The sequence below is a fragment of the Camellia sinensis genome, chromosome 13 (genome assembly GCF_055761805.1).
Source record: "Camellia sinensis isolate YWXY chromosome 13, ASM5576180v1, whole genome shotgun sequence".
NCBI lineage: Eukaryota > Viridiplantae > Streptophyta > Magnoliopsida > Ericales > Theaceae > Camellia > Camellia sinensis.
In genome coordinates, this window is record NC_138973.1 from 129,041,891 (window position 1) to 129,061,986 (window position 20,096).

Consider the following 20,096-nt stretch of genomic DNA (forward strand, 5'->3'; position numbering starts at 1 on the left):
CGAATGGAAATGGTAAAAATAAAAAAGTAGGGTTTCAGGCGATCAACCTATAATTAGGGACTTAATTAATTAATATTAGAGTATTAGAAATGATTTCTAAATTACCGGGGTCGATTAGGGTTTTCACGGTTCCGATCAGGATGTTTTTTCGATTCTAGGGTTAAAATTGCAAATAAACGAGGAACTGAGGGATTTCATTTTAATAATACAAAAGTAAGAGCCTTAATAGAATTTACAAAAGTCAGTGGTCTCAAAAAACAAATATTAATTTATTCTTGAAAACAATCTGATTGACAAAGCCTTTCACACTTTGTGTGCTCCAATCATTAGAGGTTGATGTTTTGGACTTTGAGTTGAGCCCACCATTGAAGCCAAGTCCTCCCTTGTCAAACAACATTTTTTGAGAACTACGAACATGGAATGCATGAAGGGATGACAAGTGTACCATGACAAAGGGTGCGTAAGCAAGTGCCTTGTGCATACACACCTTATCTATACATGCGCACAACTATTGCGCATGCACATAAGAATGTGCACACATCCAAGCGCGGCAAAGCTAGGTATGGAAACTCAATCTTGGTGTATTTTTGGTGAGAGAAGGAGGGAGAAAGAGATGGAACCCTAGAAAGGGTTTCAAAACCTTCCCTCTTGCTTATAAATAAAGCCATTCCCTCTCCCTTTCAAGGGGGAAGAAATCTTGAGCTTTTAGAGATTTTTAAGAGCCAAACGCTCCCCTCCTCCTCTCCCTTAGCCTTAGCCACAAAATTCTTTCACTCACAGCAACTTTGAACTTCTGAAAATCATCCTAAGGTGTGAAGAACCCGAACTACTTCAGAAACCTAAGCTTGAGGGAGGCTTGCAAGAAAGAAACTTGACTTTTCTTGCTATTTCTTGGTGTGTTCTTCGGTTTAATCAAACCAGCAGGTAAAACTCCTTTACCTTTATGTATTTCAATATTTTCTTGATTTATTTTTCAATGCTTATCAATGCTAGGTTGTTAGTTCATCATTCCATCATGTAGTTCCTTTATTTCATGAACTTTCTCGCCTCTTTCTATGCATGTTTCTTCTATGTCATTAGAACAACATATTTTAGGTCTTATTTAGCCATATAATAATCATGCATGGCTCGGTTTGATTATCATTTCGTTTAATTTATATTTATTTTATTTTATTTTTGTTTTATTTATTTGTTAGTTGTATCTTTGTGCATATTCATCATTAGAAGCCTCAAACCGGGCCTAGGACGACCATTGTGTGTTTTAGTTGCATATTAGGACATATTTATTTTATGCGTGAACGTAAGACGCTGAAAGTGGGCGATCGAGTAAGTCCTCTTTTTTGGCATACAATTGTTTCTTGCATTGCTTTTCAATTATACAAGTTCTTTTCTATGCAAAATTATGTGTTTGGTATGTTTTTATAAATATCGTTTATTTTAGATTAAATTTATGGCCATGTTATGTTATATATATATATATATATATATATATTTTAATGAAAATTATTATTTTACATTGAACGTGACTTTATTCTTTAAAATAGACGATATATATTTTCTTCAAATCACATAGTCTAGGTTAGTTAAAGATTTTAGGTCTAAAAATTAATTTATGTGAATAATTAACCACTGAAATCTTAAAATAGAAAGTGAGTAGAGGTTAATCTTGAGATTGGGAAAAATGGGGTGCTTCCATGTAAATGGCCTTCCCCAACTGTACCTAAGTTCCCAAACTTGAAATTTCCCTATTTATGATGGATTAGACCTTAACTTAGCTTTCATTGTTAATGGTTTCTTAATTCCCCTTTAAAAATTAAGTGGTGACTCTTTGTTGATCAAAGCAAGTTGGTGTGGAAAGCAATACCTTAGACTTGAAAAAGGTACGACGCCCACAGTTGGCAACTCTGCGGGGGAATTAAGTTAGCTTGACATGAAAATTTTGATTTTATGAAATTAGTGGTTAATTATTAATTGCATTGCATTATTTTAGACTAAGGAAAACCTACTTTGTCACATAATATCCTGGATACTATTTGTGGGTTATGTTATGTTAATAAGCCAAGCGTCAGATTATGCTATTAGTATTGTTTGATTATTCACTTGTGGAATTATAGGTATATTGACAGCAATAACTGATGTACCCTTTTGTGATCAAACCTACCTTTTGCATGTAGAAAATATTAGCACTTTTCAAACTAGGATATGATATCCCCATTTCTAGAATTGAATTGTTGCCTTTTTGTATGATTTAGTAAAGATCTCATTTCCAAATTAGGATAGGGCAACCCTATTCCCTAATAGGCATTCCTATTCCCTGATAGGCATTGTAGCTTGACTTTTTCGTGCCCCTTTTCGGACGTCAAATAAGCCCTACAGTATCAGACTCTCGCTGTTTTGAATCTGATCTAACAAGTACAATGTGAAATAAATAAACACCAAAGAGTCCAAATTCGACAAATCTTTTGGAAAATCGATTTTGAATCAAATTGCCAAAAATGGACTATTTTTCTAGATACAGAGTCGCCACCTAAATATTTTTGAAAAATTTAGAAAAACCATGACTCGTGCCAAAGGCCACGTGTCCGTCATCACCAAGATTGTCTCGGCTTGGGAACTTAGGTATGAGAGGGGAAAGTCATGAATTGAGCACCCCTAATCGCCCAATCAAAGATCGGGCTCTACTAATCATGATATGAATCTTATGTACATTATATGCTCTTGTTCCGATTTATTAGGCTAGCATTACTATGTGATGCACACACACATAAGTATAGACTAATTTGCAAAAATTAGAACACTTGAGTCATGTTTGTTTTGAAAATTATTTCGAATATGTACCACTTGAAAAAGTGATCGCATATGCATATTACTCATATAATTTCAATTCAAGCAATTAGCCTCCATCCACAGCCATTCAAGCAATTTATCAGATAAGCACTTAGCTTCATGGCAAGCATGCTAGACATGGCAACATCAACATACTATATGCTAAAATGAGTAAAGGCCCACCAAGTACTCCAAGCCAAAAGAAAAATGAGTTAGAAAAAATGCATGATTCCTAACGATGCGATATGACTAATGCAATGCATGCAAACATGCAACTAATAGGCTCGGCAACTAATATGGCATATGAAACAATTTGATAGCATGCGGTCTAACACGTATTCAAAGAATGTTTAGCTAACAATGCAAGTTAGAATGATGAACCGAGCCTCGGTGCATGCAATACAAGTGGATGCAAACATGAAGTATGCTAAACAAAATATGATGCCCTAAACTAACCATCGTAAGCTAGTAAATAAAAGGGAGAAAGACGTGAGATTGGAAGACATACACATTATTACAACATTATGCCCTCACGAAGGAGAGCCCGAATGAATAAACTAGCTAACTAGCTAACTAATTAAAGCTAAGCTAATTATTACAAATCGAACGAACTAATTAATTAACTAATCTAGCTAATTAAAATAATTACAATATGAGCCGAATTAGCTATTCTAACTAATTAATTACAAAGCCACTATTTAAATCACAACACTAATATATTTATAACATGGATCCTGAGGATCGATGGAGGGCTCATGCATGAATGCGGTTTCCACTAAAAAAGCCACTGTTTCTACTGCTAAATGCCTCTGTTGCACAGTAGAACACTTGCACTGATTTCCACCTCCAGACCAACTTTGTTATGCTTCAGAAGAACACTGTTGAATTTTGCACTGGTGGCTGACAAAGGGCCTGCCGTCCACTGATGATGGTCTACCGGCCACTGAGGGTGGCCTGCCAACCACAAAAGATGGCCTGTTGGCCACTGCTGACTGGGCTTCCCTACTGCAACATAGAGCAAATAGAGAAGAGACAGTGTATTCTCAAGGGCTTGTTTGCATAGTTTACCCTTCATTATCATTTAAACAGCTCAAAGGAGTAGTAAAACTTGATTCACAAACCATCAATGGATGCAATTTCATTGCATGATGGCTTATGAACCAAAGTGTGCAAGTTCATTGAATACAACAAAATAAGACTCTCAAAACCACCCCCTATCATGAAAGATCACGGGAAGTAGTTGACAACAAATCTTGAATCGTTTTCATCACTAATGAGTATGAAATGACTCAAGGGTTGAATTAATGTTCGATTGAACCCAAACAAGTTATTATCTTGTACTTTTTTTTAGCCTCAATTTTATTACTTCATTTTAGATTACCATCCATTCTTTAGTCAATTAAGTCCAAAGGGTGAATTTAAGTCCTCTAATGGAAAGATGGCTCAAGCCAAGAGTTGCTTTGAGCATGAAAGAGACATCATACGGTTGATAATGAACCACTAAAAGAGATTAAACTATTAAGCATGATATCTCAATCTCATGCTTAAACAAACAAGTAGTTTGAAACCATTTTCAAAGCAAAAACAAAAGCCAAGAAAGGAGGGAGGTTGCAGAGGTGATTAAGAGTGATCACAAGTATGAAAAGCCATAAATAAACACTATCAACTCAAATAAGATGGTGTCTAAGGCCTAAAACACCAGGCTTATGAGGACAATTACACTACAAGCATGCCAAAAAAAAAAAAATCTCAAATGCAACAAGCACTTAGAAACAGTCCTAAAGCAGTCATAATTAAGTCCTAAAACATGCTAGAATTAAGACAAAAATAGCTAGAATAATAAGCTAAAACATGGATCATGCTAGACTAGTAAGCAAAACACAAGGAGGGGAGGCTAACCCCTCCAATTTTGGAATTCAAAACATGATTTTAGCCACTGAAATAACTCTAAAAATTAGTATTTAAAAGCTCAAAAAAAGATAGTGCAAAGGTGGGAAACACAAGGGTAAAGGCCTAAAGAGCAAGGTATAGAGAAGGGTGAACTACCCCTCAACCCTTGGTGACCTTAAAACCTAAGTTTCAGCAAAACAATACAGAGTTTTTACAGCCCAAAAACAGTTTGAAAAAGAGTGACTAAAGTAAGTAAAGAGACAAAGCTTTATACCTCTTGAAGAGGAGATCACTTTTAAGCAATAAAACCACACTTGCACACCCTCAAGAGCTCAACAAGGCTAAAAAATACCTCAGCTTAAAGATGGAGAGGTTTGGTTAAGAGTGTATAGGCAAACGTGAAGTGTGCATAGGCAAAGGATAAGAAATTTGCAAGAGAGAGAGAGAATTGCAAAGAGAGAGGAAAAATTTTGCTCCAAATTTTTTCTAACCCCAAAGCAAGTGGGAAGGCTCTCTATATATAGACAAACATGAATCTCCCTAAAAAACATCTAACCATAAACGTGGGAGTAGATGCAAGCATCTGTGCAAACAGCTGGCACAACTGTCACAAAATATCTGTAAAAGACATTGGTGGTCAGCCGGCCATCACTAGTGGACAGCAGGCCACATCAGTGGTTGGCAACCAAGAGTGATGGCTAGTAGCCCCTAGCAGTGGCCGGCACGCCACCAGAGGTTGCAAGCTTGAAAATCTAAGGTTTTGGTCCAAAAACAAGGCAACAGGGGTGTATGGTTTGAAAGGCTCAAAGCTGTGGCATTCCGCTGAGGACTTCAAGCACTTGACAAGAATATACACTTATCATTGGGTGTGCAAGCGATAACATACAAGTTGTGAGGGTCGCTAAAAATGGGGTGTCTACAGTTGCCCCTCTTTGACAGAACTCGGAGTCATGAAATAACGTGAGTGAATATCAAAGTCCGAAGATGACCCATTTTGACAAGGCCATAAGACTTGGACAAACAATCAAAACAAAAATAAATGGTTGCGCCTACAGGCTGCCTACATATCCCTTTGCAAGAAATCAAACCAACATAATTCTGGGGCAAGATGCAAATGATATGCACAAAAAACTTTGAAAGTTGGACTCACACGCTTCGCAAAACCAGCTATTTTGAAAACTCATGATCTTGCAAGATGATGCAATGAGAAAGAATGCAAATAACAAGATAACAACATATGAATGATCACCTTCAAGCTTAAAACCAACATAGGTTTCATGCAAAAAGATCTAAAACACACTCCGACCATGCCAAAACGTAGGACGAGGAAAGAAAACACAACTCGGGGTTATGTTTCACACATCCTGAGAAACTGAGGGACGAAAACAGCTCGGGGTCGTGTTTCATACGTCTCGAGATAAAAAACCACTCAAGGTTGCACTTCACGCATCTTGAGATAAAAGCAAAACCGCCCAGGGCCGCACGTCACGCATCCTGAGATACAAGACAAAATCGCTCGGGCTTGCGCTTCACGCGTCCCGAGATAAAACACGCCCAGGGCCACACTTCACGCTTCCTCAAATATAAGAGAAACTGTTTGGGCTCGCACTTCATGCCTACCGAGATAAAACATGCCTAAGGTCGCGCGTCACGTGCCCTGAGATACAAAAGAAATCGCTTGGGGCTCGTATTTCACACATCCCGAGATGAACCATGCCTACGGTCGTGCGTCACGCATCTTGAGATACAAGAGAAACGGCTTGGGCTTACGCTTCACATGTCCAGAGATGAAACACTCCCAGGGCCGCACGTCACGCATCCTGAGATACAAGAGAAATCGCTCAGGCTAGTGCTTCACGTATCCCGAGATAAAAGAGAGTGGTGTGCGATAGATGCACAAAATGAATAAATGCGATAGATGCACAAAGTGAACGTGTGCGATAGATGCACAAAGTGAACGTGTGCGATAGATGCCCAAAGCATATTCCATGCAAGATAGACAACTGACATATGATGTTAATTGAAAGCATGTTCTATGCAAGAAACAAAAGCATATTCTATACATGAAATAAGAGCATATTCTATGCAAAATTAACAGCATGTTCTATACATGAATCATAACTGATGCAAGACACACGTGCAGCATACTTATATGTGAAATGCATATTCTATGCGACAAAAAAGAACAAAAGCGTAATTTGACAAAACAAATAAAACGATATTCGATGACGACCTCCGATTTACCACTCGGAGGAATTACAACATGTTCAAAAGGATACACCTTGTTCAAAGTAGCAAGTGGGACATGTTCGCACCGGAACGCAGCTGCAAGCTTTTGAAAACAGAACCTTTCACAAGCCACTCAAAAAGTAGAAGATCAGGACAGCACCAAGACCCACCTGAGGGTCACCGGCCACCTGCCGGCCACCAAAAAAAGCTGTCGACCACCTGTTGGCGATCAAAACACCTTGCCAACCACAAATGTGGCTTGCCAGCCACCTATGGCAGATTCGGGGCAGAATGGTCCTTTTGCTCATGCGTCTTTAAGTATAGACCAAGACTCCTCATTTCCACACACCTACACATCCGAAAACCCTCTCATTCTCTCTCTAGGTGCTTCTTTTCTCTAGATTTGCGCTTTTTACGCGTTTTTCACCACCCCACGCAAACTTTTTTCGTAAAACCATCTTGATTCTCAACATTTTGAACCGATCAGATTTTGATTTCAACATTTTTTCTTGGATTTTCACCACTTTAGGCTCGTTCCCCTCGCGTTTCTCTCAGGTTACATGAACTTTCTTGAGCTTTGACTTTTTCTCCCATTTTCTCTCTCCTGGGGTTGACTTTTTCCAAGTTTACCCTTTGTTCTCTATTTTTTTTCACTTTTCACCCACTTTTCACCCATTTTCCAAATGGAAGATGATATTCCTCATGACGGAGCTCTTTTAGAGGTTCCACCTACATTTTCACTCATTGCCGAGGTAGAGGAGCTGGTGGTTACCGAGGCTGGCGAGATGGCTGGGGGCATTGAGGCCGACCTTAAGACAGAGTTTGAGCCCAAGTTTAAGCTAGAGGCATTATCATTTAGGGTGCGGACTTTTGATCCGGAGAGATATCATCCCCGTACACACATATTGCCACCTGAAGGCATTAGGCGCTTCAGCGACTTTGCTCGCGGCATACCAGAGGACCTCTTGTTGAGGGAGCCAACCTCCCACCTTTCATCCAGCGCTACTGAGGTATGAACCCTATTCTCATGCATTCCTACCTTCTTTTTAACTGCATTTCTTGCACTGCCTTTCATCTGATTGTTCTTTTTCATCACTGACTTTCATCTGATTCATCTGTTCTTTGCCACAGGAAGACTCCCGTGCATATAGGGGTATGGAGTAACGACAGCGAGGGATTGGTATGACAAGCTTCCTGCTAGGGTCCACGACATCGTCAACAAGACTGGCTTCGGCCTTTTCTGCTCTGGCTTGACACACGTCATTGCGAGCCGTCATCTTTTAGGAGCGCTAGTGGAGAGGTGGTGGGACACCACCAACTCCTTCCACTTCTCTACTGTCGAGGAGATAACGATGACTCCCTACGACTTCGCTATGATCACAGGCTTAGGAGTAGGGGGTGATCCGATCCCTTTTGACATAGATATAGGAGAGTGGGAGGCCATCTGGATTGACCTATTGGGAGCGTGCCCACCTCTGTACTGGCCAGCCATGGTGAGGTACAGTTGGTTTGCTTAGCAGTTTTGAGAGAGCGAGCCCGAGACATTAGAGGAGATGGAGCAGTATGTTCGGGCTTCCTGATGTTTGTCCTTGGTACCACCTTGTTTTCGAATAGGTGGAACACCATGGGTTTATATCTGTTGAGCGCCTTGGTGACCCTTTCTCGAGTACGCTTCTACGATTGGGGCGAAGCTGGCCTCGCCACCCTATACGACTATATGAGCTCTACCTCCCGCCTGAGGAGAGAGTGGATCGGAGGCTACTGGCGAGCCTGGGAGATATGCGTTTCAGTTCTCTCTTTGTACTTTACACTTTCTACTTTACATTTTCTACTTTATATCTGTTCAACACCTGTGCTTTCTACTTTGCAATTTCTGTATCTGTTTATACATTGTGCTTTCTACTTTGCACTTTCTGCATCTGTTCATGCTGTGTGCTTTCTGCTTTGCACTTTCTATATCTGTTCACATTGTTGATCACATATCACTGCACTTTCCTTGCAGCTATGCGTTTATGCATATTTTCTAGCCCTTGCTCTAGAGCCTATGGTGGAGCTCCCCCAGATGGTTCCCTACTCAAGACGATATGATGGCCGATGTCAGTGCCGGAGTCACGAGTCCTTTGCCTTCTTCAGCCACTACTTCGATACTGTGACCGCCCACGAGGTAACCCGAAACACCGTCATTTTTGTTTTCTAATTGTTCTGATTCATATTTAGGCAACTAACGACATCTAACAATCTGCTTATTCTCTGTTTACAAATCGCGTGGCAGCCCTGGGCCATGATGTCGGCCTAGGTGCGGGACCAGTACGAGGGAGCCTGGGGCACATCCACTTTCGGATCCTACTGGAGGGCCTAGTTTGTCGGGCCTGGTTCTTGAGCGAGAGATTCGTTCACCAGACAGTGGGCTTGCCGGATCTGGTCATTCCAATACTACCACCGGAGTCTATGAGGACAGGAGACGACCTATCTATTGACGTCACACAATTTATGGTGGGTTTGGACACTGATTTCTTCAGGAGAGAGGGCGATTACACGACCTTTATTCAGACTCACCTCATGCCACCTCTAACGGGCACACAGGTAGGCAAGGGGGCAAGGGCTCCTACGGTAGGCGAGGCGACTCGGGCAACTAGGGCCCATGCTAGAGGGGCTCACCCTGTTGAGCAGGTTGTTCGTTGGTCAGAGCTTCCCACCGCGCTCACATGCTGGAGGCCTACTGAGATTGCTTATCATATCCCGATTGAGCCAGCAAAGGCTGGACACGAGCTTATCGGAGTTCGAGGCTCATCCCAGGGATGAACCAGACTATATCATTTGCACTCTACATTTCATTTCAGATATGTTCATTGCAGACATTGATCATCTAAATTCATTTGCAAGCATCTATAGAGTATACAGGGAGCCTCCTAGAGCTAGCGGTTTCCCTGATGGGCATGGTGCAGAAGAGGGAGATGCTGCTTGGTCAGCACAGTATCTAGGTAATTTGTTGCAGTTTACACTTCATGCTATCATATTTCCACTGATACATCAGCATTTCAATTGTAATCTTTCCAAACTGCACTGATACACTGCATTGGCACACTATACTCACACACTGTACTCATACTGTATCTGATTTATGCATACCACTTATTCTGCATACTATGCTTGCATCTGATACGCACCCTGTAACTAATATGTTAACAAATGCTTTTTTTGGGTTCCATCTGTACCAATGGCACCAACAGCAGTAGTAGTAGCACCAGCACTGGCAGCACCTCCTCCAGTAGCAGGGAGGAGAGAGAGACAGGCCCCAGCTCACAACTGAGATGTGAATCACGATCGAGGCAGAGATAGGGGCACCCTAGGCCATAGCAATCCTTCAAAGCTTGTCTTGAGCGATGATAATGCTGAGACCAGTGACTCTGAGGAGGTAGTGAGTCGGCATTCTGAGTCATCCAAGAGCGGAGACGATGATACTGGATCATGATCCGAGAGCGGGGGTGTTGTCGAGGCGGGCTCTGAAGCAGAGAGCGGAGATGATTTTGGCTCGGGTTCTGGTTCAGAGACTGATTCAAACAATGGTGTCGATGGAGATAGTGCCCCCGAGTCCTCCCATCCGAGGAAGAGGGTTTCTTGGGCCTAAGGCGACTGGCGTTGATTTTTGTACTTTTTGCTTAGTTTCTTCTTTTTGGTAGCATTAGCACATGTATAGCTTCAAATAGGTTTATTTTCTTTTGAAACTTGTACTCCTCTTTTGTAAAAACCTTTATCGCAATAAAACTCACAGTTTTTTTATGAAAAGTGTTGTCATTTTTGCATCATGAGCAACATATTTGCATGAAATGGACAAGGAATTGAATTGGCCAAGAGAGCGCTTGATTGGAACAATGTTCTTAATCCGGTAATGAGCCGACCAATAACAAAAATACAAAACAACATACAACTCAATAAACAAAGCAAAAACAACTTAAATACAAATAAACAAACTTGCTAAAACCAAAAAGACTCAAAACAAGACCTCAAAACACTCAAAGATCGAGATAAAACACATGTTTCTAGCACTGCCCAGCACACAGGTGGACGACAGCCCAAAAAAAGAGACTGTCGGCTAGAGTTAAAGATTGTCGGCCAGGGAAGGTGGCCTGTCGGCCACCAGTGTGAGGAACCTCCAGATTGTTGACAATTGGCTTCCACTCACAGCCTTATCATTTACAAAAGGTTTATCTTCGTGATTTTTTCTCTGAAACTTCATTTCAGCTGCAATTTCTTCCACAAATGGAGCCATTTCTTGCCGAAAAGCTCTCAGATTGGATAGCTTCTTTAGACAACATGAAAAAGGTAAATTTCTGGGGTTTCGGCATAAATGCACTTTTTCCATTAAGCCAAACTCCACTTTGTTTTTCATTCCTCCAAGCCGCGGCCCGATGCCGGGACTTGATTACACATGTCTTTCGCTTCGAAAGGACAAGAAATATGCCCGACACTTGAGGAATTTCAGGCACTAATGGAAGCCCAACATGATGAGGAAATTATGCCTCAGCCTCGTTTTAGCCACGCCCAAGCTTTGGGACGGATGTGTGGGCTCACTCTACACGAGGCTCGATCTTTGGCCCACAATGGAGAATTGGACATACCCATCTTGATTCATCAATTCTTCGATATCAGTGACAGAGGCAACCTTCTTTGGCGAGGTTTTCGACAACATGCCCTCTGCTTATGTATGCTTGCTCATTTCCTTCTTTCCCCTAGTTTTGGCAAATCCAGCATTCTGTTAATCGAAGTGGCCCAAGGTCTGAAAGAGGGCAAGAATTGCATTGGTTTGGCATTGGCTGAGACCTTGATGGGCTTAGATGCCTTAGCGAGAGACTACCATATTCGCAGGGAGTTCATTACTTCTTCAGGTATTGTTTCCCATCCTTTCTCATATGTGTTTCTCATATCACTCAGCACTTATGCTCTATTTTTCTCTCAAAGCCCTTTTCTCACTTTTCTCTCAACATACATCTCTCTATTCTTTAAGCTCTCTTTTCTTTTATCCCTCCCCAGGCGTGGCTTATGGATAAGCTGAAGGTAGTGGACTCTTGCCCTGTGTACTTAGCCTGAGGTTATTTCTTGTGCCACCAGCTAGTGGATTTCCCCGACGAGGGATGGTGGTGCAACTAGATGTGCACCAGGTCTACTACTGATATAGCTTGGCGTTGACCCTGGTTTAATCTGACTGAGATGAGTTACAGCATGGCTTGGTAACCTGGCATACAGTTGATCGGCCTCATGCATTACATGTTCTACTTCCTTTTCCAGTTCAGACGTCAATTTGGGTATGATCAGACCGGTCCAAAGGAGTGAACCCAAACCGAACTACGTAAGGCTTGATTCCCATCTTCGGGATACGTAGGCAACTTCATTCTGATGTCCATCCATAAACACTTCCAAATCAACTTTGTCCATGTGATCATGTTGGTCATCTCTGTCTTCTTTGTATTCAAGAGCTCGATTGTGATCTCCAGTGCAGGGCTGTTCAGACAAGGGGAAACTTTCTAGTTGCTTGGATCTAGGGTTGTACATCTTAGTGATAGATCTCAGGCATGTCTAGTTGTGATCCATATCGAAAACGGTTTTGAAAAGTTTTAATAAAAGTTGATTTTGCGCAAATTAATCTTTTTACAACTTAGACCATTTTTGGGCCAAACGAAAAATTTTCAGTACCCACAACCTTCAATTCCATTGATTTCATTACAGAGTTCTTTGACTCTTGAATACAAATTGAAGTTGCTTTTTATTACATTCATAAAGAAAACTTGAAAGTATTGATTAAAGCAAATAAACTCGGGGCATAGTCAGGTGTTCCTGCGCCCCCTCCCAGAGCTTGTGGAAGCCTTTGATGCTAATGTAGGCCCAACCTGCGCCTTTTCATCGAGCCAAGCTATGCACTCATTAGAGAGGATGCAACTGAAAGTGGGAGTGGGGGCCAGAAGCTCTCTCGTCCTCCATGCTGTGGCATACCGAGCAAGCTGTGCACCTCGAATAGGAAGTAAAAGACACAGTGTATCAGGCCAATCAGCTGAATGCCCGGCTGGCGAGACATGTTGTAGCTCATTGTTGGCAGATTAAGCCAGGGGCAGCGCCAAACAATGTTGACAGTGGATAGACTGCACATTCATTCGCACCACCATCCCTCGTTTGGGGCATCAACTAGTCGTTGTTAGAAGAAATAGCCGCGTGCTGAATATGCTGGGCATGAGTCCACTATTTTAAACTTATCCATCAGCCATATTTGGGGAGGGATGAAAAACAAGAGAGATTAAAGAATAGAGAGGTGTGCGTGGAGAGAAAAGAGAGAAAGGGGTTTTAAGAGAAAAACAGAGGTTGAGGGCCGAGTGATGTGAGAAATACACATGTGAGAAGGGTGGGAAACATTACTTATAAAAGTAGTGGACTCCCTGCAAATCTAGTTTTCTCCCAGCAATGGAAGGCATCCAAACCCATCAGTGTCTCAGCTAGTGTCATGGCAATGCAGCTCTTTCCCTCCTTCAAGCCTTGGGCAACTTCAATCAAACGGACATTGGATCCTCTGAAGCCTGGGGCAAGCAAGAAGTGAGACAACATGCATAAACAGAGGGCGTGTCGCCGAAAACTTCGCCAAAGATGGTCGTCGCGGTCACTGGCGTCAGAAAACCGTTGAATCAAGCTGGGGATGTCCAACTCCCCATCGCGAATCAAAGATTGAGCATCATGTAAAGTAAGCCCGCACATCCGTCCTAAGGCTTGGATGTGGCCAAAATGGAATTGGGGCAAGATCTCTTCATCGCGCTGAGATTCCATTAAAGCTTGCAAATCTTCAAAAGTGGCGCACATCTCTTGTCTGCCAAAGCTAAAAACATGAGTTACCAGGTTCCAACATCTAGCCGCGGCATGGAGGAATGGAAAATACAGTGGGGTGCGGCTCAGCGTGAATAGTGCATTTATTCCAAAACTCCAGAAATTTAACCTTTCTGAGCCATCCAAGTTTGCAATCCAATTTGTGAGGTTTTGGGCAAGAAATGCTTCCATTTGGGGCAAAAACAATGTTGAAATGGAGAAACCACGGAGCTGGAACCTTTATAGAAGTTAAGGTGTTGAGTGGAAAACCGGTGGCAACAATCTGGAGACTTTCTACATAGGTAGCCGACCGGCCAAGTTTTGTGGCCGACCGACCATTTTTATAGTCAATCGGCTAGTTATGGTAGCCGATGGCCCTCTATGGTGGCAGGTGGACTCCTACTTCGGCCGATGGCCTCTCCTTTTGCTCTTTGAGTTGTCTATGTGTTGGAAGTGTTGAGAACTTGTGTCTTGTTCCACTTTGGATGCATCTTTGTGACGATTTTGCGAAGTCGTACCTGTGTTGTTTCAATTTGTTTATTGAGTTGTATTTGCTTTGATTATTAAGTTCTTGTCTTGTTTATCGAGTTGTATTCACATTTGAGTAGCATGTCAAGTCCTAGTTTTCTTTATCAAGTTGTTTTGTTCTTTCAATTGCCGGTCGGTTCACCACCTGATTAAGACAATGGGGCAAATTATAAAGGGTTTTGGAACAGAGGTTGAACGAACTTACTGGAATAACGTAAATGCTAAGCAGATCCATGCTCGTCTACACCATCTCCATCAGAGAAGCCAACAACTCTAGAGCCTGCCCGGTGTACTCTATGGAAGCCTGCAAGAGTGTTGAGATGATTAGCAAATTTGCGAAGCATAGACTGGAATGAAATGAATGTGCAGAATACAAAGTACGGTACATACTGGGGTCGGGCCTCGAACTCCGACGAGCTTGTGATCAGCTGGGGCAGGAGCGATAGGAATCTGATAAGCCTCTCCAGCACGTCCTCGGCATGTCATAGTAGTGGACAGGTCTGGCCACCCCGCCCTCTGTCTCCTCTGGGAACCTCTCCTACCATGGGCCTGAGTTGCCCTAGATCCTCCCGCTCGGCTATAGGTCTGTCTCTCTCACCTCGGCGAACACCGGCCAGAGGCGACATAAGATATTTCTGGATAAAGACGGTATAGTCGCCGTCGAGCCTGAAGAAGTCGGTATCCCAGCCTCTGGTAAAGTCGATCATCTCTTGCTCAATATACCTCTATGTGATCCTCATATAGGTGGGGGGTGGCAGCGGGACTATCTGCTTAGGCAAGCCGAGGCTCTGTCACAAAAAGCACTCTCCCAAGTACCACGCCCGACAGATCGGGCCCTCGAACAACATCCGGAAGCGTGAGGCCTTCCGAGCGCTAGCAAACTGATCCCTAACCTCATCAGGCAGCATTGCCCAGGGCTACCAGGTGATCTGCAAATGACGGGTATACAGGTTGTTAGCTGCTATTGAAAGTGCAATATGAAGCAAAGCTCAGATAAACTATAAGGTTTGAAATACCTCCGTTGCGGCTACAGTGTCGAAATATCGGCGGAAGAATGAGAAAGACTCTCGGGGTCTCCGCTCACACCTCACATCGTACCTATGTGAATATGGGACCATGGAAGGCATCTCTACCTCCAACTCTGGGGCAAGCCTCGGGAAGTAGGCATATACCCACAACTATAGAATGTGAAAGGGTAATAATGAGTATCTTTATCAATAAAGCAGTATACAGATAAAGCAGAAATCAGAGAATGATGTGCAGTGTGTAGTGTACAACTGGTGTAAAGCAGATTGTGTGTTATGCAATGTGTGTGGTGTACAGATAACGTAAAGCAGGAATGTAAAGAAGAAGGGAAAGATGTACCTCCCAGGCTCTCTAGTAGCCTCCTAGTAGGTGCCCACTCCAGCGGGAAGAAGAACTCATGTATCCGTACAAGGTAACCAAGACTGCGCCTTCCCAGTCGTTGATTCGGACGCTAGATAGGTCCACTAGTGCACTCAAGAGGTAGAGGCCAATGGTGTTCGCCTGATCAGCGAAAGAGTGGTGCCAAGCAAGAACATAAGAAATCCCCGAGCGTAGTGCTCGGTCTCCTCGTGGGTCATCGGCGTCTCCCCCTGAAATGGTCGGCAAACCACGAATATCGCACCATCCCTGTTCGGGAGAGAGGTGGGCGAGTCCCTAGCAAAAAAATCTGAGTAGCGTCCCACTCCCCCATATCAGTGTCGTAAGGGATCGGATCACCCCCTACTCCTATGCCGGTGAGCATGGAGAAGTCGAAGGGAGTCATCGTCATCTCCCCTGTAGTAGAGAGATGGAAAGAATCGGTGGTATCCTACCACCTCTCCACCAAAGTGCCTAGAAGAGGCCAACTCGCAGTGAGGCGCGAGAGTCCCATAGAGAATGCACCAAAACCAGCCTCATCGACGATGTGTTAAATAGCATCGGGCAGCTCCATGTACCAGTCTCGAGCAATGGTGTTTTCATAGTCCCGGAAGGCATGAGAATCTCCCTGTGTCCAAGATAAGATGCAAGGCAGTGTCAGTAATACAATGTATGCATGTGTTCAGAATTGATAGAGGTACAATGTGTGAATGTGCTTAGAGTGAACAAGGCATGTGGTGTACAAGTGTGTTTGGGATAATCAGATAAAGAGTAGTATGAGATATCCAAGACATATGACCTACATTGCAGAAAGTAAAGGGAAAGAGTATACCTCAGCGGCGCCATAGGATAAGTGTAACTCCGGCTCACGTAGTAGGAGGTCCTCTGGTGCACCTCGCGCGAATCTCCTGAATTGGCGGATGCCGTAGGGAGGCAACAAGTGTACATCAGGGTCATAAGACGCTGGATCGAAGGGTCGAATACTGAGCGACAAAGGCTCAAACTCAGGATCCATCTCCATCCCCGAAGGAGCCCCATCATGTGGAATGTCATCCGCCATCTCAAGAAGAATGAGAAAATGGTCGAAGATGTGGAAAATGGGCAAGAATGCCAAAAGTCAACAAAAAGTCAACTCCGAGGGGTGAAAAATAGAAGAAAGGTCAAGGCTCAAAAGAAGGCATGGAAATCAAGGGTGACTTGGGGGAAACAAACCTGAAATGATGGAAATCAAGAAAGAGACACCGAAAATCGGCTCAAAATGTTGAGAACAATGAGGATTTTGTGATTCGAATGTTTGTGGGATGTTTGAAAACGCATAGAAAGCGCGGATCGGAAGGGGGAAATGGTCTAGAATGAGAGGAGAAATGATTTTTGGCCTTGAGGATATAAAGAAATGGGGTTTCAAACCCCATACTTAAAAACCCGAGGCAAATGGACCAAACTGCCCCGAATCTGCCATGTTTGGCCAATCAGCCACATTGTTGGCCGATTAACTTATTTGGTGGCCGATGGCATGCTGATGGCTCCATGTTGTGGCCGATGGACCTCCCATACTCTTCTCTGAGGTTGTTTTTGTTGATTTGTTCCCTCATCCCTCAAGAGAATACAAGGAAAGTGCACTTCCAAGCTTGAATAGCCTCCACAGAAGCTTTAAATTGTGTTTTCAGTATGTGGTGCTCAGCGCGTGTGGGATGTATCCTTTTAAACGTGTTGTAACTCTCCGAGAGGTAAATCGGAAACTACCATTGAGTTGCCTCTATCATATGTGCTTCGGGCGCTGCACAAGGTATACATTGTTTTGTTGTTACATTCAATACACGTTTCGAATCGTTACGTGAAAATGTACATCACCATCATTGCATAGAATATGCATGTTGTGTTGTATTGTATTATGCATGCTCTTACATTCGTATGGAAGTTGTCCACACTTGTTGCATTGCATTGAACATGCATTCGTTGCATAGAATATGTATCTCAATTTTACATAAAATATGCAATTTCCCCACTTGCATTGTTATGCACGTTTCACTTGCATTGTTATGCACGCTTCACTTGCATTGTTATGCACTTCTTGTTTTGCATAGAATATATATCTCAAATGTTGCATGGAGCATGCATTTGTTAATCTTGCATTCGCATGCATTTGCCACTTTTACATAGAATATGCACTTCTCGCATTCGCATGGAACGTGCATTTGGCATTTAAACACAGAACGTGTTGTCAATCCTACGTAGAATACGCATTGTATTGTATTGTACCTGTTGAGTTTCTCTTTTGTGCAGGCACGATATTGTATGTACGGTTCATTCGAAGCTAATGCAACCACATGATATTGTATGTACGGTTCATTTGAAGTTGGTGCAACCAAACGATGTTGTATGTGTGTGTTTCAGTTAGAAGAACTCCAGGTAGGATCATTCCTATCCCCGTGAACTCTCTTGTTTTTGGTTAGAAACATTGGGATGTGTGCCTAATGTTCATACCACCCTTCGGTGTTTACACCGCTATCTTTTTCCTCTCGCGTTTGACATGCGTTTGGACGCCTTTCTCCTCGCGTGTTTGACACATGTTTGGACGCCTTTCTCGTCAGGTGTTTGACGCGCGCTTGGACGTCTTTATCCTCTCGCATTTGACACGCGTTTGGTTACCTTTCTCCTCGTGCATTTGACACGCGCTTGGACGTCTTTCTCCTCTCGCGTTTGACACGCATTTGGACGCCTTTCTCCTCGCGCATTTGACACGCGTTTGGATGCCTTTCTGCTCACGTGTTGACATGCGTTTGGACGCCTTTCTCCTCTTGCATTTGACACGTGTTTGGACGTCTTTATCCTCTCGCGTTTGACACGCGTTTGGTTACCTTTCTTCTTGCTCGTTTGACACGTGTTTGGATGCCTTTCTCCTCACGTGTTTGACATACGTTTGGACGCATTTCTCCTCGCACGTTTGACATGTGTTTGGACGCCTTTCTCCTCACGCGTTTGACATGCGTTTGGACGCCTTTCTCCTCATGTGTTTGACACGCGTTTGGACTTCTTTCTCCTCGCGCGTTTGATACGCGTTTGGGTGCCTCTTTCGTCTCACGTTTGACATGCGTTTGGTTACCTTTCTCCTCTCGCGTTTGATACACTAGGAGGTGTTTCATTTGAGACTTTGGGTGTTCCCGATAGTCGCTTTTAGTCTTTCCTGCGTGAGCTGTAGTTAAGATTGCATATAATTTTCTTACATCCTTTCTGCATGAGATGTAGTCTGGTTCGTGTTTACTTGCTTATGTACAAGTTTACTGTAGCATTTCGTTGTATGGCGTTTGTATCTAGATGTTCCATTACAGCTTTCTTTGCATGATCATAAGTTATGCTTTTGCATACTGTTTGCATTTGCCCCGGGCTGCGGGCACATCTATCTGATTGTTACCTTGCATGTTTGTCTACGTCTTCGGCCTTGTCAAAAATGGGTCGTCTCTGAGCTTTGACATTTACTCCCGTCATTTCGTGACTTCCGAGTTCTGTCAAAGAGGGGCAACTGTAGACACCCCATTTTTGACCGTCCTCAAGACTTGGACATCATTGTTTGAACACTCGATGATTATCCATATTCGTGTTCGTTTTGAGTACCTGAAGGTCTTGGTGGAGTGCCTCGCCTTCGGACCTCTTAACTTGTCTGTTTTGTGCTTGGTTGCGTACCAAGAGCTTGTGGCTTTGTTTCTGAGGAAAGAAGGTGGCCTGTTGGCCAACCCTACAGTCCATCGGCCAGGCCTTATGCCCATCGGCCAAGCTTTTTTTCCATCGGCCATCAGTGGTGGCCGATTGGCCTCATTAATGTCCGGTCGGCCACATGTGTTGGCCGAAGCTTTTTTTTCTACTTTTGCAGATATTTTTGATGCCAGCTGTTCCAGCTATTGGGCATTGAGGCCATTCTCCATACACGTGTATAGAGGGATTGGAACAAGCCCTAAGCTTGTCAAACAAGCTTGAGGCTTGTATTTCTGCATAAGGGGAGGTCCCTCCCCCTTGTAGAGGGTTCAGAAAATTTAGAGACAAATTTTGACTCTCTCTCTCTCTCTCTCTCTCTCTCTCTATTGCTTGAAAGTGAGTGTTCTTCACATTTTTGCACACAACCTCTTGGCCAAACATCACTACCCTTTTGCTAAGATTCTTGGAGGCTTTGTTTGGACTCAAAAAGCTGGTTTTAGCTCAGAGTTGAAGTCCTTTTACTACTGTGCTTCAAGGGTGAGCATATTCCCTTTTAAAGCTTGTTTTTGTACGTTGGTTTAGCCCCATTTGCATGATTTTTTAGGCTTGGTTGTTAACTACAACAAGCTCTATTTTTAAGTGTTAAAATGGTAGTTTAAAGTGTTTTTGGAGTTGGGAATGTTTCACCCTCTTTGGTGGCTTATTTG